The sequence below is a fragment of the Bos indicus genome, chromosome 4, assembly GCF_029378745.1.
Source record: "Bos indicus isolate NIAB-ARS_2022 breed Sahiwal x Tharparkar chromosome 4, NIAB-ARS_B.indTharparkar_mat_pri_1.0, whole genome shotgun sequence".
In the NCBI taxonomy this organism is placed as follows: Eukaryota; Metazoa; Chordata; class Mammalia; order Artiodactyla; family Bovidae; genus Bos; species Bos indicus.
This window is the reverse complement of record NC_091763.1, coordinates 67,846,088-67,872,520: the sequence shown is the minus strand read 5'-3', so window position 1 is coordinate 67,872,520 and position 26,433 is coordinate 67,846,088. Positions and strand designations below refer to the sequence as shown.

The 26,433-nt window shown below is 41.1% G+C and overlaps 1 protein-coding gene and 1 pseudogene across 3 annotated transcripts in view; one reads left to right on the top strand and one right to left on the bottom strand.

The window, feature by feature from the left end:
• Positions 1-26,433, top strand: part of CREB5 (cAMP responsive element binding protein 5) — a 439,163-nt gene that overhangs the window by 219,188 nt on the left and 193,542 nt on the right. The gene's annotated exons all lie outside the window — the stretch shown is intronic.
• Positions 7,296-8,707, bottom strand: LOC109557832 (small ribosomal subunit protein uS5 pseudogene; annotated as a pseudogene).

The following is a 26,433-nucleotide window of genomic DNA, read 5'->3' as shown; positions in this document are numbered from 1 at the left end:
TCTTTTAGGTCTGAGTTCTATGAGCTGGTTCATCCTTTGCTCTGAAGCCATTTGTGCTAGAGCACCTGTAGTTTCCCTCTTGACCAATTTCTAGGCCCTGAGCTCACCTGCTGCTAGGCTCCTTAGCTCCAGGAGCACATTTTCTCCAGTATTTACTCTAGAATGGTAGTTGAGTCCCAAGTGCTTTTGCAGTGCTTGACGTGGTATATGGGATGGGCTCATGCACCCAAAGAACCCAGGCACTATTGTTATTTTTAAGATGTGCCCATTTATAGAGTATTTGTTGAATGAGCACAATGCCTGGGAGAGATAGGAAATATTGACCTAATGAAAAAGGTAGTTTTTATTTTTATTTCTTTCTATTAAAAGTTTGTTTTTTTAAAGTCCTTTTCTTTTCATTTCTTTATTATTACTATTTTTGTCACATCATATTGTTTACAGGATCTTAGTTCCCCAACCAGGGTTCAAACCCAGGCCTACAGCAGTGAAAGCACATGTTTTAACCACTGGACTGCCAGGGAATTCCCTAAAAGACAGTTGTTAAGTAGAAAAATCCTCTTATGTGTGTTTTGATTGTGATTAGTTTCCGTGTTTAGGTAAGAGAGAGTTGTATGGCAGGATTTTTTCTTTTCTCCTGTCTCAACTCTGTGCAGTGAGCGGGTTTTCTCCTTTCGGTTCATATCTGTCATGGCCCGAGGCCACCTGGTTGAGTTGGATGCCCTAGGGTGTGTGGTGGTCACTTGGTCTCCTGCCACTGGCAACAGTGGTAGCTAAGTGAGAAGGCTTCATGCTTGTCATGGTCAGAGCCCCCAGCTTCTGAACCTGCATGCTTGACTAGGCTCTGCCACAAGTGTTGGGGAGGGAAAAGCAGAGAGGTGAGCATGTAGGGTCAGAGAAGGAAGGAGGAAATATAAACTAATGGACTACAGATCACCCAAGGTTACCATTGTGAGGGCAGCCTTCGGAGGGGGCTGGGATCTGTGCCCTAGTGTCAGATAGTGTTGATTTGAGTGGCCAAAGGTTAGTTTTATTCTCAAGCAAGAACTGAAAGCTGGAAGGGACCTTTGTCATTTTCCTTTTCTTGAGCAGCTTCTCTGGCACTGACCTTCCAAGTGTTGCAGCTCATGCCATCAGGTCTTCAGTATGTCCTTTCAGGCCTGGAACCCATCTTTTCTAGCACGTGTTTAAAGACTGGAGCAGTGTGTCCTATTTATTCACCTTGGGCTGCTCTGCGTCCCACTCTGCCAGCTGGGTGATCAGGGGGAGCTGGCAGCAAGGAGAGGGGCCAGAGGGAAGGTGGTGAAAGGAGTGCTCAGAGCTATCTGGCTTTGGGTTTTTCCAGAAGTTGATAGCATTCGGCTTAGTGACCACAATTCAATTATAAGCACCGCACAGCCATCCTGAGTGACTATATTCTTGCCAAAAACTGCTGTGTAAAGGCGGCTGCATTTTTGTTAGCCTTGCCTGATGGATTTTTAAGTATATTAACCACATACATTTACACAAAGGGGAAAATTTACTGCTTAAACAGAGGGACCTAAATCCCCTAGGCTAAATAAACCCAATGAAAACACAAGAACTGCATTTACAGGCCTCCCAAAGATAAGAATTCAAGCTTTAAAAAGGTTCCTTCAAATGAAAAATGGATGGTGGAGCTGCTAATGGCCCAGTAACCTAGGAATGTAACTCTTCCCTAATGTGCAAGACCTTCGGATCAGTTCCAGCTTCTCGGGGTAGAGGATTTTCACCCCAGGCTTCTGCGTGGGTCTGGGCCCAGAAGGTCCCGTTGTGGCCTTAGAGATTTAACGACCACCTTGGAAGACAGACTGTCTTGGCAGTTTTTTTGTTGTTGTTGTTGCATCTGTTGTGTGTGTGTGTAAAAGAGAGAGAGAGAGAGTTGCCTGTGTGTGTCAGTCTCTGGGAGGAGAGGCAGGGGCCAAGGCTGGGGAGAATGTATGTATCCCCAGCTTTTTCCAGTTAGACTATGGTGGGAGACTGAAGGGACCTTAGCCTTCTGAAACTTAGGGGAAGAAGAGTTAGGAAGCTTAGAAATCTCCTGGTCGAGTCACTGCTAGGTGTTTTTCTGCAGAAATAGGTTATTCATTAGGGCCACTGTGAGGCAGTAGGTTTCGCCCAGCACATTCTCAGACTTCCAGTGGGATGGAGGGTCCCTGAAGCTCATTACCAGTAAATCTTGCCACTACATTAAGGACAAGTTACAACATGCAGGTGAATTTGTGTTTCTGTTGTAAATGGTCTGAATATTCTCTTTAAATAAATATGGTGACTGGGGAAAGGGGTCAACTACTAAATGAACAAGGGAGTGTTTTGAGGTGGTGAAGCTCTTCTTTATCTTGGTTGTGGCAGTAGTTACATGACTATATGAATTGCAGTGTTAAAAAGGGTGAATTTTAGCATCTGTAAATTATAACTCAATACACCTGGCCTCCCTAAAACTACAGACGAATAAATAAAGAATGAATGGATGGATGAATGAGTGAATTTTTTTCACTTGTCTCCTTGCTGCTTTGCCAGCCAATGAGCCATTTAGACAACATTTCCCTTTCAAAGGAAGGACACCACGTCATCAGCTCTGTCCTTTGAGCTCATGATGCCAGTAAAGCTGTTGCAGAAAAAGCAAAGATGGTGTGTGTTTCCTTCTGGGGCAGATGACCTAACCTTCCAGGTAGCAATGCCCTTGTATGGTTAGCACAGGTAGGGAAATACCTAGCTTCATGCTGACTCACCAGGTAAAAAATCATTTCTCTGGATGAGTCAGAATCACAGATGTGTTCTGAACAGTCTCACATGTCCTGCATTGTGAAAGGCTGAAAGCACCAATGAGGGCAGACACTTGCAGGTCTCACTGGCCCTATATGGACATCAGCCTCAGTCTAGTCTGCCGCATTCCCAGGTCCTGGCATAGTCCTGTTGAAGTCAAGCCCTCTAGCTCACTCAATCACATACCCAGTTAGGTACAGGAGAAACTGATTCAAATTTATACATTACTAATGTTGTTTATTTAGTTATAGGTAAACCTAATAATGGTAGAATAAATGTTTCAATGTTAGGTATATGTCTGTTCCTATTTCTGAAGAGTAGGGGTGTGTCTGTGTGTATGTAAGGATACAGAGTTAAAACAGACTTGGGCAATGTAAAATACCACAGAAAATAGGGGTTTCCAAGGAAAACATGGGGAAACGCTGTAGGAGAATCTAACGCATGCTATAGCTTTTAAAAGGAAACATTAATAGTGAAACATGCCCTCCAAGGGCAAGTCAGTAATAAATTTCATGTCAGAAATTACCTGTCAGTAGGATTATGTTAAATAATGTTGAATTGTTATTACTCGGAGGGGAAAGAGCAGAGTAACTTTCTCAAAAGTGTTCAAAGAGTGTCATGTTTCACACACAAATCCCATTATTGTTTAACAGGATTTTTGTGCTTAACCCTTCTCAAAGATGTATTGAAAATTTTGACCATTTTAGTTCATACTCCAAATGCAGTCATTAAGGAAAAGAAGCCAAACTTTCTCTGCAGAAATTTAGAATTACCCAGAGGACTAGTGTATCTGATTAGATATCCATTGTAGAGTGTCCCAGTTGATAAATGTCTGCCTGCTTACTGGAGCCACAAAGAAAAATGTCTTCACTTCTTTGCTTCAGCAATGCAGTAATGAAATAGTGGGGGCCTCCCTGTTTCAACATTTTGAACATTTTGCTTGTTTTGGCCAAATAACTGAAAATGTATTTTCCCCTTGAAGAAAGTCTCATAGCAAATGTGTGAATTTTTAAGGTTCATTGCAATATATTTGGTCTGAAACTGAGTCCACTCATTGAGCCAGGGCCCAGAACCCTACCCCAGATGCAATGAAGATGGGGACTGCTGGGAACAGAGTGGGAAACATAACTAAGGTTTAAATGTGAGCTGACACATTGTCACAGGGCTTTTCACTAAGGGCTGCTTATGACTCATAGGTGTCAAATCATCAAGTCATTACCCCTAGAATAAAAGATCATTTCGACTTTATGTGAACTGAATGAAGCGTGATTGCTGCATTGGATTTGGGTTTGTGAAAGACGAAGTCAGAGGTAAGCTTTGGGATCCCTCCATACACTGATTTCACTGCTTGATGACTGATCATTAGCTGTCCTGGGTCCCTTTTGGAAATTGTCATATTTAATAACATATTTGACTTCATGACATTCAAACAAGATCTTGTCAGTGAGTGACTGATTGCCTGAGCACAGTAGGCATTAGTGGAAACCTTTATTTCTTCAGGTCATGAAATCTCAATATTTGTAAATTACTCAAGCAGTAATTTACAAATGGTCTTGGGGGTGGCTTAGGGTCATAGATAAATTTTCCAGTGTGCAAGCCACTGCATCCTTTCGGGGCTACTTAGAATCCAGAGGGGCTGATTGCCAGCCTGGAGCATTCTGATCTGCTTCAGGAATGCTGTACTGGGGGTAAGCCCAATGACTTTTTTTTTTTTTTTTAATTGGAGGACAACAGTTCACAACACTGTGGTGGCCCCTGCCACACATCTACATGGACCAGCCATGGGTGCACATCCTGAACCCCTCATCCTGACCCCTGCATCCTAAACCCCCTTCCCTCCTCCCTCCCCACACCATCCCTCTGGGTTGTCCCAGAGCATCAGCTTTGAGGGCCCTGCTTCATGCATTGAACTCACACCAGTCATCTATTTTACATTTAGTAATATACATTTTTTCAGTGCTATTCTCTCAAATCATCCCACCCTCACCTTCTCCCACAAAGTCCAAAAATCTGTTCTTTACATCTGTGTCTCTTTTGCTGCCTCGCTTATAGGGTCGTCGTCACCATCTTCCTAAATTCCATATATATGCATTATTATGCTGTATTGGTGTTTCTCCTTCTGACTTACTTCACTCTGTATAATAGGCTCCAATTTCATCCACCTCAGTAGAGCTGACTCAAATGCATCCTTTTTTATAGCTGAAAAATATCCCATTGTGTATAGGTACCACAACTTCCTTATCCGTTTCTCTGACGATGCACATATAGGTTGCTTCCGTGTCCTAGCTACTGTAAACCATGCTGCAATGAATATTGGGATACCTGTGTCTCTTTCAGTTCTGGTTTCCTTGGTGTGTATGCCCAGCAGTGGGATTTCTGGGTCATATGCAGTTCTATTTCCAGTTTTTGAAGGAATCTCCACACTGTTCTCCATAGTGGCTGTACCAGTTTGTATTCCCACCATCAGTGTAGAGGGTTCCCTTTTCTCCACACCCTCTGCAGCATTTATTGTTTGTAGCCTTTTTGATGGCAGCCATTCTGACTGGTGTGAAATGATACCTCATTGTGGTTTTGATTTGCATTTCTCTGATAATGAGAAATGAGGTTGAGCATCTTTTCATGTGTTTATTAACCATCTATATGTCTTCTTTGGAGAAATGTCTGTTTAGTTCTTTGGCCTCCAGGAGGATACCACAATGATTCCACTGGAACATTGGCCCACTTTTTGACTGGGTTGTTTATTTTTCTGGTATTGAGCTGCATGAGCTGCTTGTATATTTTGGAGGTTAATTCTTTGTCAGTTGCTTCATTTGCTATTATTTTCTCCCATTCTGAAGGCTGCCTTTTCACCTTGCTTATAGTTTCCTTCACTGTATAAAAGCTTTTAAGTTTAATTAGGTCTCATTTGTTTATTTTTGTTTTTATTTCCATTACTCTGGGAAAAAGGTGGGTCATAGAAGATCTTGCTGTGATTTATGTCAAAGAGTGTTCTGCCTATGTGTTCCTTTAAGAATTTTATAGTTTCTGATCTTACATTTAGATCTTTAATCCATTTTGAGTTTATTTTCATGTATGGTGTTAGAAGATATTCTAGTTTCATTCTTTTATAAGTGGTTGACCAGTTTTCCCAGCACCACTTATTAAAGATTGTCTTTTCTCCATTGTATATTTTTGCCTTCTTTGTTGAAGATAAGGTGTCCATAGGTGCATGGATTTATCTCTGGGCTTTCCATTTTGTTCCATTGATCATACTGTCTTGATGACTATCACTTTGTAGTAAAGTCTGAAGTCAGGAAGGTTGATTCCTCTAGTTCTAGTCTTCTTTCTCAAGATTGCTTTGGCTATTCAAGGTTTTTGTGTGTTTCCATACAAACTGTGAAATTATTTGTTCTAGTTCTGTGAAAAATACCATTGGTAGCTTGATAGGGATTGTGTTGAGTCTATAGATTGCTTTGGGTAGTATGGCAGTCATTTGTGTTGTCCATTTGAGATTTGATCTTGAAGTTATGGAATGGTTTCTTAGTTACATTGCAAAATATATAACTTATTAATATCATGTTGTGAGTTAGTTGTAACAGAGGCTAGGCTGCTGTCATCACCCACAACATATATAGTGAGATCAAGACCTAGTCAGTGAGACCAGGCCTTTTTCATGAGATACCACCTTCACCACCAGCAGGCTGCCTGCCTGATCTAGTCAAGCTTCAGTCAAAACAGATTGGATACTCTTGTTATCACTTCTGGGAGATTCCTCATGCTTCAGTCATAATGAGAAACCCATTCATTTCCAAAAACTTCTTACCTTCATGTGAAATCCATTCCTTCCATTCCTGGCCTAAAACTCTCTCTCTCTCTCTTTTTTTCTTTAACAGTTAGGAAGAGCTACCTTTTGTTCTAATTGTGAACAAAACTTCTTAAATATTTTAATCACAAACATTTCAGACATTATAGAAGTACAAAAGTCATAAGAGACCCAGCGTGGACCTACCACACAACTTAAACAGTTATCAGCCCATAACTGGCTACATTTCATTGGTGTATCTACCCATTTCCAGCCACTCCAAAGGTTATTAGAAGCAATATCCTATATATCATAGCATTTTATCTGTAAGTATTTGGAATATAAGTATGAAAGACAAGTTCATTAAAGTTTTTTAAAGAGAAGTAACCATGATACCAGGCTTCCCAGGTGATGCTAATGATTAAAAAAAACAAACCTGCCTGCCAATGCAGGAGATGTGGGTTCAATCCCTGGGTCAAGAAGATCCCTAGAGGAGGGCATGGCAACCCACTCCAGTATTCTTGCCTGGAGAATCCCGTGGACAGAGGAGCCTGGCGAGCTATAGTGCAGGGTGTCACAGAGTCAGACACAACTGAAGCAACTTGGCACAGAACAGCACACAACCATGATACCATACTTCCACCTAAAATTTTACCCATAGTTTAGTATTTTTAAACATCTTTCAGACATCCTTATTTGTTCCATAGGATTTTTGCCCTTTATTTTTTATTAATTAATTCACTTTATATTTCTCATATAGAATTGCAACAGTGGTGGCCATAGATGGAGCCTGAGTTCTCTGCAGGGAAACTCAGGTGTGAATCGATAGGAGATGGTCACTGGATTCCTGACAGGGAAGCTTGGTGATCACAGTCTCTTTTCAGAGGTCAGCTGTAAGTCTTGGAGATGAAATCACAGTGGTCAAGACTGGCAGTGCAGCCCCCAGCCGAGGTGTGGCAGTCATCCATGCTGGCCATCAGTAGTGACTTCTTGAATGCAGAGGCCAGGATGACGCCAGTGTCTCTGGGGTGGAAAAAGATGCCCATGGAGGTGGGCATCTTGCAGGGACAGTGTGGTACTTGCTTGTCTTGCTCTTCCAGGAGCATTGCCACACTGGGACAATGGAGAGCTTGAGCAGGATGATGGCCTCTAGGATGGCCTTGATGACTTCTTCTGGGCACTTAACACTCAGATTGACACGCCCATTGTAGTCCAGATGGCAACAGATACCTTGAACCCGGTCCAATGGCTAGCATAGGTCTGCTTTTGTGGATATTATCTTCAACACCTCATCCTTGAGGCACATCCCCAGGAGAAAGTTGGTGATTTCAGATTCTGTGATGGGCATGGAGAAGAGAGAAATCTCATCCAGGGATTTGGTCTTCCTGTTCTTGACCAGGAGCCCAGCTTGGCCTTGATTTCTCCACCTCAGTGATGTGGACTGGGCTGCTGCTTCCTACTCCAGGGCCCCAGGAACACCAGTATGTCTGTTCCATTTGGTGTTTTCCCAGATAACAAGTGCACTTTATTTTAATTGGGACTGAAATACTCTCTATGCATTGAAGTTGGTTGACATGTCTTTCATGATGCTTTTACAACACATTCTGCTCCCTTGCCCTCCTTTTTTTTTGTTTTACCTTGAAATTTATTTGCTAAAGAGTTTGTAGAGTTTTGCAGACTGTGAATATTGTTGATTCCATTCCTATGCTTCCAGTTTAACAAGTTCCTTTGTTTCTTATATTTCCCGTAAATTGGTGATTTAGACTTTCTTGGCTTGATTTAGCATCAAGTTCATTTTTTTGAAAAGAGTACTTCATAGACAATGTAGAGTACTTCTGTCAGGAATCTGACAGTCATTGACAGTCCTTGCCTAGATCCATTACTTTGGAAATTGCAAAATAGTGAAGTACATTTCTATCATCTCTGCTTCATTTTTTAGCTGGAATACGTCTGTAAGGAGGACCTACCTTCAACTATGTGACTACCCTGAAGCCCAGTTCAAAACTTCCTTTAGCTCTTTCTGCCATCTTTCCTTGCTGCCATTATGGTGCACATGAATGTCCTGGCTGATGCTCTCAAGAGTATCCACAATGCTGAAAAGAGAGGCAAATGCCAGTTGCTTACTAAGCCATGCTCCAAAGTCATCATCAGGTTTCTAACTATGATGATGAAGCATGGTTGCACTGGTGAATTTGGTATCACTGATCATCACATGGCTGGGAAAATTGTGAACCTCACTGGCAGGCTAAATAAGTGTAGAGTGATCAGCCACAGATTTGGTGTGCAGTTCAAAGATCCAGAGAAATGGCAGAATAGCCTGCTCTCATCCCTTCAGTTTGGTTGCATTGTACTGACAACCTCAGCTGGCATCAGGGCCCATGAAGAAGGGAAAATCCTTGAATCTTTTTCTAGGAATGTAATATGTACAAATAAAATGTTTCAGAGGACAGAGGCAAAACAACAGCAACAAGAAAAACTTCCTGTAGCCTATGGCTCATTTGTTTTAGGGACAGAGAAATGTCTTTTTATCCAGTAAGTATCCAGAAACAACACTTTATCCATAAAAGGAGATAGCATGTAGCAGGGAAAAACAAGCCAGGGGCTCAGGAGTCATGGCTCTATCTCTGAAATCTGTATTGATGTTGGACAAACTGTGTCATTTCTTAGAGCTGGAGGTTCCAAGCCCCTACCTACACTACAACCAGAGAAGCAGTTTTTCCCTAATTTCATTTGAACAAATCAGACCATGACTTTAAAATAATTTTATCAATATTTAATTGAAATGTAGTTGATTTATAATGTCATGTTAATTTCTACTGTACAGCAAAATGATTCAGAACGTGTATGCTTTCTTTTTCATATTCTTTTCCAGTGTGGTTTATCACAGGATATTAACTATAGTTCCATGTGCTATATAGGAGGACTTTATTGTTTATCCATTCTGTACATAATAATTAGCATCTATTAACCCCAAACTCCCAGTTCATCCCTCCCCTACCCCCACTTTCCCTTAGCAACCACAAGTTTCTTCTCTATGTCTGTGGGTCTGTTTCTGTTTCATAGATAAGTTCATTTGTGAGGCCGTGGCTTTCTATCACTAAAGTCTCTTTCAGTGAAGACATCTTATGATTTTCATTTAGAATAAAACAAGACCTATAAGTCCACATCAGGATATTTAGGAGCCAAGGACCAAGAAGAGCTAAGTATTATCTCTAAGAATGTGTTATTTCATTTATTCATCCATTAATTCAGTAGTTCATTTATATTTTTAGTCTTTAAACAGGGCTTTATGCTATCTAAGTCTCTTTAACATCTAAAGCTTGAAAGTGGGTATTGTGAGCAGTAACCTTTAGGGGATTTCCTGGGGGTACTATCCTTGAAGCTTCAGCCTGAGGATCAGAGAGTTGAGGAAAGGATGCTGGGATTCTTGACAGTCTTTATTGATATCATCCATAAGAATGAGTCCATGTACTTGACAGATGAGTTTGGAATTTTCCTCATGGAAAGACTCCATGGAGGAGCCAGTGTAGGGGGTATCTGACAATATTCCTAAGAGGGAAAGCAATGTAGAAGGACATCTGAAGAACTCTCACTAATTGTTTACGTGATCAAGTTAATCTCAAATCATAGAGAAAAAAATTGATCAATGATCCTACTTTCAAACTCCTCGTCCAACTGTCCTTCAGTTCTTTGTGAAGAGAACTCTCATCCACACAGCTAATGAGTGAATATAGATTACAAGCATTGAGTCTGGTTTTAGCGCAGTCCCTGGTTCCAGGTAGGAAATACAGACTCTGCTTTCTCATTAGTGCCCCTGAAATTTTGCTCTGGGTATGTGTATTCAAAGTGGTTCAGGTTGATGGGGACTTCCCTGAAGGTTCGGTGGTACAGACTCCACTCTTCCACCACAGGGGACACCAATTTGATCTCTGTTTGGGAACTAGGATCCCTCACGCTGTGCATTGCAGCCAAAAAAAGAAAAGAAAAAAACAGAAACTCATTTCTCAATAAAGTAAAGAAAATATTTAAAATAAACAAAGAAAGCAAAGTGGCTCGTGTCAAGGGGGTGAGCAGAAGGAAAGCACAATCCCAGAATCCATCGTTGGAATCACACCAGCTGTGACAGAGGCAGCACAAAAATAAACTCGACAGTTCTCACTTCTGAAACTAGGTGCAGTGCGGGCTTCCCTTCCTCACAGATTCACTCAGTACTTAATCATAGAAGGTGCTGCTGCTTCTCTGGCACTTAATAATTTAGTAGTGGGAGCCGTTCCTGGCAGGAGATGTTATGAAACAACCTGAAGAGTAAGAGCGGGGGTGGGAAAAAGAGCAGTGCTTCATTTAACAAATTCAGAGCCTTTCTTGGAGGCCATGAAGTTCTCAGTTCAAGTTAATTATCGCCAACAAATATTTATTTATTCCCTTGATGAATATTTATCAAGGGGCTCCTTTGAGCAGCATGCGGTGTTGGTGTCACCCTGACATGGAGATGACAAGAAGCAGTCCCTTATAAGCAAAAGGCAGAGACCGTTTGCACAGATCATTATGAAACGAGGTAAACTTTCATAGCTCTGCATGAAAGGGGTACAACTGAAAGTTTTATGAGGACATGGTAGGAAGAGATTAGTTCTAGGTGGAGATTGAGAGGCAGCCTAGTAAAGAGATGGCATTGAGACTGAACATGGACAACTGGGGAGAATTCTAGCAGGAGAAGGCAGCAGGGAGGAGGCAGGAGGCCTTGAGGACGGAGCATCCACAGTGAGCCAGGGTAAGGCGTGGGGTACAGCTTCCCCACTTGGCATCTGTGAATTCCTAAAGATGTTTGAGCTTGGAATCCTTGCGTATGCTGCTGGTTGAGACCACGATGCTATATGAAAAGGAGATGTGCTTTATATTTCCCTCATTTGTGTCAACTGCACTCCTACTGATCTTGTCAGAAATCACATTCATCTCAGATTCTGAAAAAAACAAACAAACAAACTCCATTTCATTCTATTTTTTACCCTGCATCAACACATCTGCTTCTCTGTCAGATGCAGCTCTGATTTTAGGACTGGTGTTGCCCTAGGCTCCCCTGAGCAGCCACCCACATGGTGAGCAGTTGTCCTACTTTTCAGGATTCTAGGCATCCTGTGCCTTTGCCCAGGTAATCCTGCAGGACCAGTAGGGCTCTGGGATTCTAGATCTCTACACTGGTACAGCCACTCACAGAGAGGGCAGGCCTCCCACCCCAGCCTCCCTGAGATGTGTGGTGACTCACCAGATTGTAGGTAAACACTGTCCCACCCCACTGGCTAAACACTAACTTTAACAATTAGATTCCTGCTTCACAAACTACCAATGGGGTTAGGCTAGGGATCACAATGTCAATCACTTTCTTTCTCAATTTGAGAAGAAAGGGGAAATTCCTTGCAAAAGGAATGCAGGTATAATTCAGACATTGTAACGTTCTCTTCAAGACAACAGCAGCCACTCTCTAGATGCACAGAACATTTTATGATTTATCAGGAACTTTCAAAGACAGGATACAATTTGATTGTTACAGGATTTATCATTATTCCCACTTTATATATAAAGAAATCGAGAGGCCCATTCATTAATATAATAAAAATCATGGCTCTCATCTGGGCACATCGCCACGTTTTGTCCGAAGCACTTTACATTTAACTCATCAAAGCCCCTGAATTGTTCTGTAAGGTAGATGGTTGTTGTCCTCATTTTGCTGCTGAAGGAAACAGGCACAGAGGAGTTCTATAGTTTGCTCAAAGGCCCACAGCTCGTATCTGGGAGAAGACTTGCCCAGCGTGGCTCCAAGGGAGCACTAGGTGGCCCATAGCCTGGGTCTGAAAGACAGTGCTTATCCAGATCTACCACTGACCTAGCCAAGAGAATTCCTGAATATCATGTGTCCCATGGCAAATGTTTCTGCTAGACAAACGCCTTCAAACACCTTCTCTATCCTTGTTGTTGTTCAGCAGCTCAGTTGTGTTTGACTCTTTGTGACCCCATGGACTGCAGCACACCAGGCTATCCTGTGCTTCACCATCTCCTGGAGTTTGCTCAAACTCATATCAAGTAAGTTGGTGATGCCATCCAACCATCTCATCCCCTGTCCTCTTCTCCTCCTGCCTTCAATCTTCCCCAGCATCAGGGCCTTTTCCAGTGAGTTGACTGTGCATCAGGTGGCCAAAGGACTTTAACTTGGGTAGATTTTGTCTGTTTGTTTGGCTGTGCTGGGTCTTCATTGCTGTGCAGAAGCTTCTTTAGTTGCAGTGTGCAGGCTTCTCATTATGGTGGCTTCTCTTGTTGCAGAGCACAGTGTCTAGAGTGTGTGGGCTTCAGTAGTTGCAGTACATGGGCTCAGTAATTGTGGCTTCTGGACTCTAGAGCACAGGCTCAGAAGTTGTGGCTCATGGGCTTAGTTGCTCCTCGGCGTGTGGGATCTTCCTGGATCAGGGATCACACCCTGCATTGGCAGGTGGATTCTTTACCATTGAGCCACGAGGGAAGGCCCTAACTTGGGTAAATTTTGAGATAACTCTAAAAGAGAAAATTGTTCGGTGCCTACTTATTTCCCCCTGTCATCTGACATTGAGATAGACACCATCATTTCCAGTGAGAAAACCACACATCTAAGCCCTTCCCTGTTTCTCCAAGATGACAGTGAAGCATTCTCTGGGAATAAGAGGATGTTTCTGTGTTTTGTGCAGAGCAGAGGCACATGGGGAAACAGCAGTGGACACAGCACTAGAAAACCTGGATTGTAGTCATGGGCTAAAGGTCTGACCTTGAACTAGTCGTTGCACCTCTCTGAGCCTCAACTGTATCAAGTAGTGACTCTTCTGCCTATATCATGTTAAAAAAAAAAGACTATAAGAATTAGTATGAAATCTGTACCATACCATACGAATGTGGTGAGCTACTATTGTCCTTTGCAGTTCCTAGCCATAGTTTGTTGTTGTTGTTGTTTTTTCCCTCAAAGCTTATTCTTGTACTTCAATGCAAGAAATTTTTTTTAAAAAAAGAGATTTGAAAAGAGTTTGTAAGTTTCTGCACAATTTAGGCAGGAATTCCAGTTGAACTATTCCAAATCCTGAAAGATGATGCTGTGAAAGTGCTGCACTCAATATGCCAGCAAATTTGGAAAACTCAGCAGTGGCCACAGAACTGGAAAAGGTCAGTTTTCATTCCAATCCCAAAGAAAGGCAATGCCAAAGAATGCTCAAACTATCGCACAATTGCACTCATCTCACACGCTAGTAAAGTAATGCGCAAAATTCGCCAAGCCAGGCTTCAGCAATACGTGAACCGTGAACTTCCTGATGTTCAAGCTGGTTTTAGAAAAGGCAGAGGAACCAGAGATCAAATTGCCAACATCCACTGGATCGTAGAAAAAGCAAGAGAGTTACAGAAAAACATCTATTTCTGCTTTATTGACTATGCCAAAGCCTTTGACTGTGTGGATCACAATAAACTGTGGAAAATTCTGAAAGAGATGGGAATACCAGACCACCTGACCTGCCTCTTGAGAAATTTGTATGCAGGTCAGGAAGCAACAGTTAGAACTGGACATGGAACAACAGACTGGTTCCAAATAGGAAAAGGAGTTCATCAAGGCTGTATATTGTCACCCTGCTTATTTAACTTATATGCAGAGTACATCATGAGAAATGCTGGACTGGAAGAAACACAAGCTGGAATCAGGATTGCTGGGAGAAATATCAATAACCTCAGATATGCAGATGACACCACCCTTATGGCAGAAAGTGAAGAGGAACTCAAAAGCCTCTTGATGAAAGTGAAAGTGGAGAGTGAAAAAGTTGGCTTAAAGCTCAACATTCAGAAAACGAAGATCATGGCATCCGGTCCCACCACTTCATGGGAAATAGATGGGGAAACAGTGGAGACAGTGTCAGACTTTATTTTTCTGGGCTCCAAAATCACTACAGATGGTGTCTGCAGCCATGAAATTAAAAGATGCTTACTCCTTGGAAGGAAAGTTATGACCAACCTAGATAGCATATTCAAAAGCAGAGACATTACTTTGCCAACAAAGGTTCGTCTAGTCAAGGCTATGGTTTTTCCTGTGGTCATGTATGGATGGGAGAGTTGGACTGTGAAGAAGGCTGAGCGCCGAAGAATTGATGCTTTTGAACTGTGGTGTCGGAGAAGACTCTTGAGAGTCCCTTGGACTGCAAGGAGATCCAACCAGTCCATTCTGAAGATCAGCCCTGGGATTTCTTTGGAAGGAATGATGCTGAAGCTGAAACTCCAGTACTTTGGCCACCTCATGTGAAGAGTTGACTCATTGGAAAAGACTCTGATGCTGGGAAGCATTGGGGGTAGGAGGAGAAGGGGACGACAGAGGATGAGATGGCTGGATGGCATCACTGACTCGATGGACGTGAGTCTGAGTGAACTCCAGGAGTTGGTGATGGACAGGGAGGCGTGGTGTGCTGCGATTCATGGGGTCGCAAAGAGTCGGACACGATTGAGCGACTGATCTGATCTGATCTGATAATGAAATGAGCTTGATTTATTAAAGATTCTCAAAACAATAACTTTTAGGCTGGTACAATAATTCACCCCCTATGGTTTGAGCCAAGGATATATTTAATCTGTATAGAGGAGAGAAACAACTTTTGTGATTTTCTAATATATTCTTCTAGAAAATTCCGAATAAGTCAAACTTTTAAGATTTGAAAAGATTTCAGCTTTGAAAAGATTTGCTTTTGAGTTAAATAAATCTTGATGAATGGAAACAATATTGCATGCTAGTGAAGAGTATGTGGGCTTTAGGGAGAAATAGAACTTATCACTAGTCAGAAGAGTTGGGCTTGGGTTCTGGCTCCACCACTTACTGTTCTGAGACCTTAGGCATATTTTTGAGCTGCACTTGGTCTCTTTTCCTCACCTGCAAAATGGGGACATAATAATAATTAACTCTATAGGTGTCTATGAGGATTAAATAAAATAATGTATGTGAGCATTTAGCATGGTAAATGCTCAAAAAGTGTTAGCTTTTTCTGAAAAAAATTGCATACTACAGAATTCCCTTCTTTCAGCCTGAATACACCATATTTTCTTTATTCATTTGTCTGTCAGTGGACATTTAGGTTGTTTACACATCATAGCTACTGTGAATAATGCTTCCATGACTATGGGTGTGCTAATATCTCTTCAAGATCTGAGATCTTTATTCTCATTCTTTTGAATAAATACCCCGCAGTGGAATTTGGGGATCATATAGTAGATAAATGTATAAATGTTCCCGACCCAAGGATTGAACCACATGTCTTGTGTCATCTGCATTGGTAGGTGGGTTCTTTACCACTGGTGCCACCTGGGAAGCCCCAAATGTGTGTGTGTGTGTGTGCGTGCAAGTGTATTTTTGAAACTTCTGTACATTTTTAGGACTTCCCTGTAGCTCAAATGGTAAAGAATCTGCCTGCAATGCAGGAGACCCAGGTTCAATCCCTGGGTTGGGAAAATCCTCTAGAGAAGGGAATGGCAATCCACTCCAGTATTCTTGCCTGGAGAATCCCATGGACAGAGGAGCCTGGCGGGTTATGGTCCATTGGGTCGCAAAGAGCTGGACACGGCTGAGGGACCACCTGCTACTCCTACTCTGTACTGTTTTCTGTCGAGCTTCACCATTCTATATCCCCACCAATAATATACAGATGTTTCAACTTCTCCACAGCCTCGCCAGCACTAGTCTTTGTTTTTTTTTTTGATACTAGCCATCATGACTGGTGTGTCACGTTAATCCCATTGTGGTTTTGATTTTCATTTCTCTGACGATTAGTGGTATTGAGCATTTTTATCATATACATGCTGGCTGTAAAGTTATTATGCTAAGTGAAATGAGCCAGTCACAGAGAGACAAATACAACATGATTCTCTTGTGCCTAAAATAGTTGAATTTATAGAATCAGAGTGGAGTGATGGTTGCCAGGAGCTCAGAGGAAAAGGAAATAGGGAGTTAGTTACTAGTCAACCAGCATGCAGTATCAGTCAAGAAAGATGAGTAAGAGACCTGCTATACAACAGTATACCGATAGTCAACAATAATGTATAAAGTGTAATAATAATATGTAATAAAGTACATAAAATGTAATAATATACTTAAAAGCTTATTAAGAGGTTATATCTTGTGTTAAATGTTCTCACAACAAGAAAGTTTTTTTTTAATTCTAAAGTAAAAATGGTCTGAAAAGTTGGGAAGGTCTGACACTGTTTCTAAATTTATGAAAAAATATGTTCCAGTGTGGCTATTCAGATCATCCTCACAGAACTGGTCAGTTCTTAAGGTTGATATGATATAAGCCTAATAAGGCCTTTTTGAATTAGATATAGTATTGGCTCATGACCTTTTGATAATGCTAAAATAAGAGATTCATCAATAAGAAGTAATCAGATAGGAAGAAGAAAAGGCATTGACATGATAAATTATTTTGTACAGATCGATCAATAACAGAACCCTGGTACCTTCCTAGGTAAGCACCCAAACAGCCTTCTGACATCATTTCTAGAGTAAGATGATCTCACTAAGCCCCAGATTTGGCTCTCCAGGAAGCTTCTATCTTAAACTAAATCCTACTCAATAGTAAATAGATTTTGATTTAATATCCTTGAACTGATGAGTTTGCTTGGATTATTGTATGATTTAAACAATAAATAAAAGTTATTTCCATCATACATATAGTTGGAACTGAATCAGTAGAAGACTTAAAATTAATAGCTCAGTGGAGTAGTAAATGCCAAGGCTCTGATTTATACTCTGTTATTGAAGTAGCAGAAATATAAGGGAACTTCTCTTTGGAAATGCCCAAAACCACCGTTCCTGAACCATTTATGCTAATATTGTTGAGGTCTTTGTTTTGGAGCCATCTGATGAGAAAAGCTACCACGGAAGGAATTTCTTTAATGTCTTCAATGACTAATTTCATTTGGAAGAAGTAGTTTCATTTATACCAAGTGTATTAGTGAACAGTGTTACAAAAGAATTCTACTGTTAAAGGGAGCATTTTAGAGCCCACTTTCCCTATGAAGTCACACCCATCAAGATCATGTCTTGGTATCTCTGGATTTTCACACAGGCCTGGTACCTAATAAAGATCATGATTGTCTCCAGAAGGAATCATCTTTAGATGATGAAGGTGTTCACAGGGTAGAAGTTTCTAACTACAATTTATATTTCATCTTATGGAGATACTAAGAACCATATGGGCTTCCCTGGTGGCTCAGATAGCAAAGAATCTACCTGCAATGCAGGAGACAAGGGTTCCATCCCTGGCCTGGGAAGATCCCCTGAAGAAGGGAATAGCAACCCCCTCCAGTATTCTTGCCTAGAAAATCCTATGGACAGAGGAGCCTGGGGGGCTACAGTCCATGGGGTTGCAAAGAGTCAGATATAACTGAGTTGCTAACAAACACACACAAATAAACCATACATCTAGAAAATGCCTATACCATTCGCTTTTCCATACCTGGCCCCAGGCTCCTCCCTTGTGACCCCCTTGTTGGCATCCAGAGCCATCATGGTGAAGAGGAAGGAGGCCACAGATTAACCTGCATTTAAGAATATGCCTATCCAGTCAGCCACTTGTGAGTCAAGAGATGGCTGTAAAAGATTGCCTGTCCTCTGCTATAGAAATGCTGTTAACCAAAGAGAGAATCAAATAAAAAAAGAGAGAATGAAATGAAAATCTATGATCCAGTTGCTTTTGAAGATGAAGGAATGTTTGCTGGCATTACTATTTTACAAAACCAATGAGAAGTCCCTAGAATTAATTTTATCTAAAATCTAGTCCCAAATTTGGAATTGAATGTTAATCAAAAAAGTTATATTAAATCTCTATTTCCAAAATAATTTCAGAATGACGTGGACATTTCCACATGCCTAATATGGCAGTATCTCCCGAGGGCCCTCAGAGCTGAGTGGCCTTGGAATTGTGTATTGAGACTAGAGCAGCCCCTAGAGATGTCCAGACTAGGATTAGTCAGAATCTAATCCAGTCTTGGCTGGCCCTGGAGACTCAGAGGGGTCACAGGGAATCCTGCGTCTCTGGTAGAATAATGTTTGCCTTGTCAGGCAGTGTGTAAAAAACTATTGGCATGCAGGGTTACTGATAAATGCCAAGACCCAGAAAGTTTGGGTTATGATGGTTAAGAACAAAGAAAAGTATTTACAATATCCCTTTTGCCCCAAAATAGATTCTAAACACTCTACAAGCACAATGGAATGCATCCATTCATTTCTAAATGGGTCGTCTCCTACCCCCATGTTTAGGTCATAGCTATTTCTAGACCTTCATGTGACAAGACCTTCACAGACCAAATTCAGTAGTGTCACCTTCTGAACCAAGTAGCTGCATATACTGTGGTTTTCCCTTGTTTATTTTGCCTTGTTTTGTTTTACACAGCCTGTATCACTAGTGTCCCAATCAAGGTCAGCAGATTGAATTCAACCCCATTCATTTAAAAGAGCGAGAGATTCATGCCAGCACCATGATCTCACCACCCTGAGTAGCAGAATGTGGCCATGCAGTGCACTGAAGTCAGTCTTCCAGACGCAAGTGTTCAGTGTGACCCTGAAGCCACACCTGAAAGACAGGATGGTGTCGTCATACCAGCATGCATTCTGACTTCAGCTTCATTTATTAAGGGCAACATGTATCCGGAGGTGAAAGAAAAACTTGAAATGGTTGATGTATTGTTATAATTGAGGAAGTGCCAGTAATTCAGATAAACGATATCAATGGAGAAGATTCATCCAAACACCAGCGTGGAATTTCCTAATATTTGCTGCCAATTTGCTATCATGTAGATGGTTAGGAAGTCTCAGGTGGATGCTAATCGCACGAGGGCCAAAAAGAATCGTATCACCAGGGTGAAGGCCAGTGATGAACACTGTGATATGACGTCATATGCCTTGCAGTGCAGCTCTCTGCAGTGTGCCAGGCTGGAGATCAGTGTGCAGGCAGTGCTGAATGTTCCCTGTGAGTGAAACTCTGGGGAGGAGAGAGTGGCGAGTTCCTCTTGTCGTCAGGTGAACTCTGATACACATAAACAGATTCTCTCTCTCTCTCTCTCTCACACACACACACAGCCTTCCTCTCTCCAATTATATATCTCCTTAAAGATGTTCATTACACCAGTCACAGTGGAAGGAAAAGAAAACTCTTGCCAACTTGTAGCCATCAGACCTGCCTGCTAGTACAGCTGTTTGCAAGACTAGGAAGATGTACTCTAGCACTGAAGGGGCACCATAGAGGAAGGAGACTGCACCATCCTGTAACAGCTAGGGCTGAGGAGGGCAGAATTGTAACTGGCATTTCTTAAAATTGTATTATGTCTGCTGAGTGTTTTATATACATTTTCTTAGTTAATTATGATATCAGTGACTTAAGGTAGGGACTGTATTTCCATTTTACAGATGAAGAAACTGAGGCTCAGAGATGTTTAGTGACACTTATGGTCACACAAATCCTCTCTAAACCACTGTGCAATACAAGCCAAAATAGGAGTGAATAGAATGGCAACTTGTTGTTCTGTACCAAATGCAGTCTCTACTTATATATGTATGAATATGAATGGCTTATCATATGTTTAGGCCTGAGCATGCCCAAGATCCCATAGATGGACACTTGCACACTCTTACACTGGTGGTCCTGTTACCAAATGTTTTGACCTTGTGGTAGCCTCTGGTCATATTCTAATATTTTTAGCCAAAGTTATAATAAAGAAATCTTTCTACTTCAAAATAGCCTTGCAGATCAAACTCTGGACGATCTGAAATGTCACTTCCCTGTTTGGCGAGGGTTAAATGGTTGTCTCAGGCCAGTGTTTAGTTCACATTCTATAAATGGCTCTTACTCCTTGATCTGAGTCACTGTATGTATTACAGCAAAGTCACTTACAGATCAATTTATTTTTAGCATCTTAAAGAAACAGATTCAACAGGGAGTGTTTGTCAGACCACAGGGTAACTCGAAGGAAAACTTATCTTTGTGAGGAACTTTCTTTCTTCTGGATTCCTCTGCCTACAGCTCTCTGCTTGTGCTAGGCCTTTGCATATTGTAGTAAGATGTTTTGAATTATTTAAATAGCAGACTGGCAGAACTTTATGCCACTATCTTACACAGTAGAGAAGTTTTGTGCTATGCAAGTGGCAGAGCCTTTTGCATTTTAAGGGAAAGAATATTGGGAAATAAAGAGTACAATTACCTACCTTTCAACTTTGTAATAGAAATTTTCTCTAAGATGAAAACCCAGGAATATGACTAAGCACAATGGTGATAAGGATAATGGTGATGATGCCGGTAATGGTGATGAGGGTAGTGAGTGATGCCCTTGATAAGCACCACCACCTTTAGGAGAGATTCTGGATCCATCCGTTAAATAAATATGGCATGCTGCCCTCTACAGGTATGCAGTCTAAACCGTAGAGTATTAAAATCGCACAAATAGGTAAAGCAATCTCAACTACAGAGAACAGTGTATACATGCAAGTTGAATATTAAAGCCAGTTAAATAAGTAAAACCTTTATACTCTACAGGTCTAATTTGTATAAATTCTGAAGCCAAAGAAGAAGCAAGGATTTAGTAATTCATTTATTTTACATTTATCTTCTGAGTTTTTGAATGTGTATATATGAGGCCAATGGCAGAAGCAGGAAAGACCAACTGGGAGTTCATGGACACTTGAAAAAGTGTCTGCTATCATAATTTTCTGCTGACAGTTGAAAAAGCTAATTGTCCTCTGGTTTGGTTAAGACATGTTATTTATGGATAAGGTATTTAATGGTATTTAATGAACAATTAATGAATAACAATAGGTCTAGAAACATTCCATTTGTTTGTATTTCAAAAAGTTTGGCTTTTATTTCACATTCAACCAACATTTTTAAAAACTAAACTAGCAGGCTTTGGGAAAAAAAAAAAGAGGGTCTGCCTGGCTCCATCTCTACCCTTCTACTTCTGCCACACCCCTGTCAATACTCTCGTTATTTCAGTATCTGAATTGAATGTTTTCTTCAATTTACCCTTTACTCTTCCTTGCTGGGGATATGAACCAACAGAGGAAGAACTGCTAGGCAAAGAATCTTTAGAACTGATTTCTTATACTCACCTTCCACCCTTGAGTTTAGTTTAAGTTTGTTCATTCTGATCACTGAGCTGTTCTTAATGTTATTAATTTCCTCTAAAAGGAAGGGCTGTCTCAATGGGGCTGAGAACCCATGAGTCTGGACTTTTTGGGATTTTGCCATGCAGGCCAATGAGTGCATAGAGCAGTGGTGATGAGCACCAGCTTTAGAGCAATCCTGGGCTCGTGTCTAGCTTCCTCCACTTACCTGCTGGGTGATTGTGGGGCCTATTATAGAATGTCTCTGAGCCTCAATTTCCCATCAGCACATGAGTACAATAATATCTACCTCAAAGGAGTTGGGGAGGATTTTAAAATACACTACAGGATGAAGCATTTTTGTAAGTATCATCTTTTTTCATTCCCATGACCACCTTGTAAGGAAAAGGCTACTATCACCCCAACTTACAGAATGAGGAAATACAGCTTAAGGGGGTTATGAATGAGTTTAAGTAAATGAGTCCAAGTTACAGGTCTGGTAGGTGTGGAGCTGGATTCAAGCCCAGGTTGAGACCATGTATTTGACCTCTGTGTCATTCTGTCAGATATCTGTATCCATTTTCCCCACACATGTTACTAGGATGCTAAACAGTGAGTTTCACTTCACTCTTGAAGTCAGTCCTCTCCCCCATCATTCTGATTTCTTGCCAGGCTCTGGTCTCTCCAACAGCAAGCAGTACAGATGAGAAGGGTCAGTCTCTGCCACCTACAGTCTCAGTGCTTGGTAGACATGGAAGAAGCTACTAAAAAATTCATTCTATCCTGTGACTCTCAGAGTTGACTTATATAGTCAAAAAGAAGGGGATCCTTGTTAGTGGCTAGCGTTAAAATCCCAAAGCGCAGTCAGCCAAAACCTTATCCAGATGCAAGTGTGTGGTCACTGGTCATGCATTTCTGTTTGCTGAATTCCATACAACCCAGGCAACTGCCTTGCCTCGCTGAAGATCCACTGGGGAAAAAAGTTATGTGTGCTAGTATGAAAAAACATGCAAGCAGAGTTCTCCATCGTTGTCAGGAATGTTTGGTACAGCCGTGTTTATTCCATGGCCTCCATCCATGGTAAATGTGCCATCAGTTCTCGTGGGGGAAAATCCAACCCAGAGCTTCCTTATTGGCTGCTCATTTTGTTAAAATGACGTCGCTTTGTAGAGGATCATCTATTACAATCAAAACAATTTTGTGGAATGATTAAAGTACATGCATTTTAGTGGAATAACTACTACTAGAGTCTTTTGGACTGTTGTTAGATTGAAAATGCATATAAATTGTCCTTAAGTACCATATGCTCCTTTTCTTCACCTAATTTCTCACATCCTCTGAGGAAATTTTACAATACTGATATTCTAACAGATCATTGTCTTTCTTCATTATGGCACACTCACTTTATTAGTTCATCCTTTGTGGGTGCATTTTTGTATATTTAAAATTTGTATTAGCCATTTTATGTTAATACAAAGTCACTATTTTCTGTATCTTCTTATCATAGATTACTAGAATAAGTGATCTTTGATGTATATGAAAAATGACACTCAGTTCTATCTTTAAATATCACTTTCTTTCAAAGGCTCCAGTGGCTTTACCATTTTTGAGTTGAATGATTTTTAATATAAAGTACTTGGAATTGTTGAAGTATGGAAGAATTTAAATCTAAAATTAGAATTTTCTGGTGGTCTTCTTGGTAGAAGCACTAGCTAATACTGATGGATGATTTACTATACACCAGGCTTTGTTCCAAGCTTATCAGTATTAACCCATCAGCTCTCATAACCATCCTATGACGTGCCCATTTTACAAACAGGAAAATTGAGGCATGAGAAATTAAGAAACTTGCCCTTGGTGACACAGCTACTAAGTGCTGTTTCTGGGATTCAAACCCAAGGGGATCGGGCCCTTACTCTGCTCCTTTTGTGCGACTTCAACTACGGGGTGATCCAATCCATTTTATTACTTTTCAAGAACATTTACTTACTCTCTTAAATAAATACAAATGGATTGTTATCTTTAGCCAGAGAGAGAAGGAAGAGCTTATTTATGAAGGGATCTAAACAATAAGCAAGAATTTGTTCTTTCTCATGCTGTATTGAAAGGCCTGGTAAAGGAGGTCAACTATGTGTTACTCCCCCTGGTGTTCAGGAAGGGTGCCTATGGGGGCCCTTCATCAGATGTAGGGAAAGCAACCCTGGAAATGCTTCATTTTCTTTTTGTTTCTGAGCCTGAGAAAAGAAAAGCAGCTAGAATATGCTATAGGAGTTTCTTTTCTGATCTGTTTTTGCTCTCAAGGCTTGCAATAAGGTAGAAACAGTTCAGTATCTAATTGCAACCCTTGATGGCCAAAGTTATTAAAATTTCTAATTTCCTAAAATTTCTTCTGCCCCCCACCCCTGTCCATTCTGCCACGCCCCTGGCCTTCTGCCAGGGAGTCTGGTTTTCCATAATTAGCGTGGTGATTCTGATAATCTTTCCCTGTCTTCAGCGGTGGCTGCTGGGCACTTTCTTCCCCAGATCTCCATCACAGTTTTCCCTGTTATTGTCTGTTTGGAGTTTCTGATAATCAATATTCCAAGGAGAAAAAGGTAAGATCTCCTTGAATTGTCACATCAACTTGAGCTTCAGTTGTTTGTTTTAGATGAAACAGCACCCTGGTTCCTTGAAGTGTGGCTCACCGCTGGCTACCTGTGACTCTCACTTAGGGAGCTTTAAACAATACCAGTACTTGGACTCCACCCCCAGAATGTTTGAATCATTTCTTCTGGGGTGGAGCCCCAGGCATCAGCTTTTCTATTCTTTTTTTAATGAGGTCATGGTTGAGAAACATTGGACTAAATTAATCTTTTGGCTTAAATTTGAATACCAAGGCCCTGAAAAGCCTTGGCTCAGAAATATATTCAACTCATTTAAATGAACAATTGTTCCTGATGTTTTAACCAGTTCCTGTCTGTTTTAACCTAGCTACTAACATGTGAAAGGGGAGTTTTTGCTATACAACATGGTCATCCCCAGATTAAAGGAAAAGGATGAAGTTCATGCCAAAGTGTCCCCCCAGCCCTAGGCATCTCTGGCTATATCCTTTACAATAGGCCCAAGTGTTCCATGGCTGAGATGTTTCAGCATATCTTCAGCACCAAAACAAACCAGCACAATCACCAGAAGTCATTTTCTTGTTAGTGCCTGGTCATTCTGGGTGTTCAAGAAATCAAAATTTGCCCGTGGCTTAGTACATAATGCAGGGGCTACTGTTACTGTATGAGACTGGAGATGAATCTGATTCCTCATATATAAAATCATGTATAAAAAGGCAAGATCTACTGATGCTTGCCTTACAGGATTGTTTACAAATTAAATGACAGAATTTATTCCAACGCTTTTGATCTACCTGCTTGGACTTTTTTCCCCACTTACCTAGTTGATAATAGTTAAGAGCCTAGACTTCTAAATGAGGGTATCTATTTAAATGGTGGATTCACCACTTGCTGTGTGATTTGAGGCTAAATGGTACTTCACTTTACTTCTCTGAAAATTGGCATCATAAAAATATTTACAAATTGCTGTGGAGATTGAATGAGATAATACATGCAAAATCCTTAGAAAAGTGTTTATCACATAGTAAGCACTCAACATGGCTTAGATTGTTAGTATTAATCCACTGGACTATGTTAAGAAAGAGAGTGTGAGGATGGACGCATGGAGGCAGGCCCTATAGGGAAATCCAAATGACTAATTTATTGCCCCATTCTCCTTCCATCTCCTCCCTTCCCTCAGAGAGTTGTTCTGGAATCATGCACCCGGTGTACAGGTCAGCCAAGCTGCTCAGCTTTTGCTGGCCCCTGAACTCTTCTTTCTGGCCTCGGTAGACAGATCAGAGAGGCTCTGGGGCAGCCAGCAAACAACTCTGTATTCTCTGTTGAGCAGGCAGCTGGAAAGTGGGGAGTTTCTTTGCTCCAAAAGATAGTGGGACAGTCAGGGGTTGAACGGTCTGTGCTGCTTTCAGAAAACTCACCGGCCTTTCAGAGTCAGTCACGACCCCGACGCAGAGGGCCACAACACTCTCCTTTACCTCTTGGGCGTCCCAAGTCTTCCCAAAGCTGTGACCCTCCCTGATTCAGTTATTCTGACAGCTTATCTCAGCTTTGTATAAGGAATATGATATCTAATAAATTTTGAAAGTTAATTTTTTATCAGAGACATCATTAACATGTAAAAGCTCTTTGCCAAGTTGAGTTGATTCTACCATCAGAGAATACCATCAGTATTGGTTATGTTTCTATAAACACAAACCTTTGACCAATGCTGAATTAAGGAGCATAGGTTTACAAAGATGGATTTCTGTGTCACATTCATAAAATATGAACTTCCAAGGTTGATAGGATCCTCAGAGGTCTCCTAGTCCAAGCAGTCCATTCAATAGATAACTTCCAAGCAGCCCTTAGAGGTAGCTGCCTCGCTTCTGCCCAAGCCATGCTTTGAGGCCCTGAACTTACTAGCTCCTACAGCACCTTCCTCCTGTGATGGCTAATTGGACAGCTTAAATGTTAGAAAGTATCACGTCTATGGAGGCAATTATGTTTTCCTGGATTTCTACCCATAAGACTAAGAACTTCTCATTTGACATAACACTAAATCCATGTATCTCTTCTCTGAAATGTTGCTTACTTCTAATACCAGCTGATTAATTACCTATTCCTCATAGCAACTTTGGGAACAATTGGATATCTACATTTCA